Here is a 694-nt window from a genome sequence, read left to right as displayed (position 1 = left end):
GGGGCCTGTGCTCCTTGCATCCCGAGTCCCCGGGTGTAAGGCTTACTACGTATTGCGTGTGTGAGCCAGAGAGCGCCGCAGCTGCCGACAGCCCTCGTTCTCCGGGAGGGCATTTAAATTTCGGCTCTCCGCATTTCTGACAGCCGGGGACAGACACTGCGGCGCGTCCCGCCCGCCGGTGCCCGCGGCGCTTTAACTTGCCCCCTGCTCCTTTGAAGAAGTTACCTCCTGGATAAAGGACGTAATAGGAATATCTTGTCCTAGAGAGGTGTTACGACTCGGGTTTGGGAAGGAAAAAGGGGAGGCTGGGGCAGGGATGTGGCTGACCCTCCTCGAATCGTTGACTTTGGGCAAACCGGGGCGAAGCTCCGCACCCAGTCTTGACTCCCCCGCCGCCGCCCGTGGGTGTCCCTGCGCCCCTGAGATGCCGAGTGGAGGCGAGGAGCGGGGCTCCGGGCTTTCGCCGAACAGCTGTTAGCCTCGGCGGGGTGGGGGAAGCCGCCCGGCTCCAGGCGCGTAGTCGCAGCGGGGGCTCTAGCGCAGTTGCGTCGCCGTATTGGGTGGCGAAGGGAGGTGCCCCGCTTATTTAACACCCCCGTTTTATTTCTGGGGAGAGGTGTTGAAGGTCACCACTCCGGCCCGGGAGAGACCCAAAAAAAACAAAATAAAAAAGCCGACAAGGGAAGGAAGGGGG

The 694-nt window shown here is 62.0% G+C and overlaps 1 protein-coding gene across 1 annotated transcript in view; it reads left to right on the top strand.

The window, feature by feature from the left end:
* The window catches only part of MYC (MYC proto-oncogene, bHLH transcription factor), a 4,018-nt gene that overhangs the window by 436 nt on the left and 2,888 nt on the right, over window positions 1-694 (top strand). The window lies entirely within an intron of this gene.

The sequence above is a fragment of the Orycteropus afer genome, unplaced genomic scaffold, assembly GCF_000298275.1.
Source record: "Orycteropus afer afer isolate SDZICR_OR568_19922 unplaced genomic scaffold, OryAfe1.0 scaffold00106, whole genome shotgun sequence".
NCBI lineage: Eukaryota > Metazoa > Chordata > Mammalia > Tubulidentata > Orycteropodidae > Orycteropus > Orycteropus afer.
This window is presented reverse-complemented; position numbering and strand designations above follow the sequence as displayed.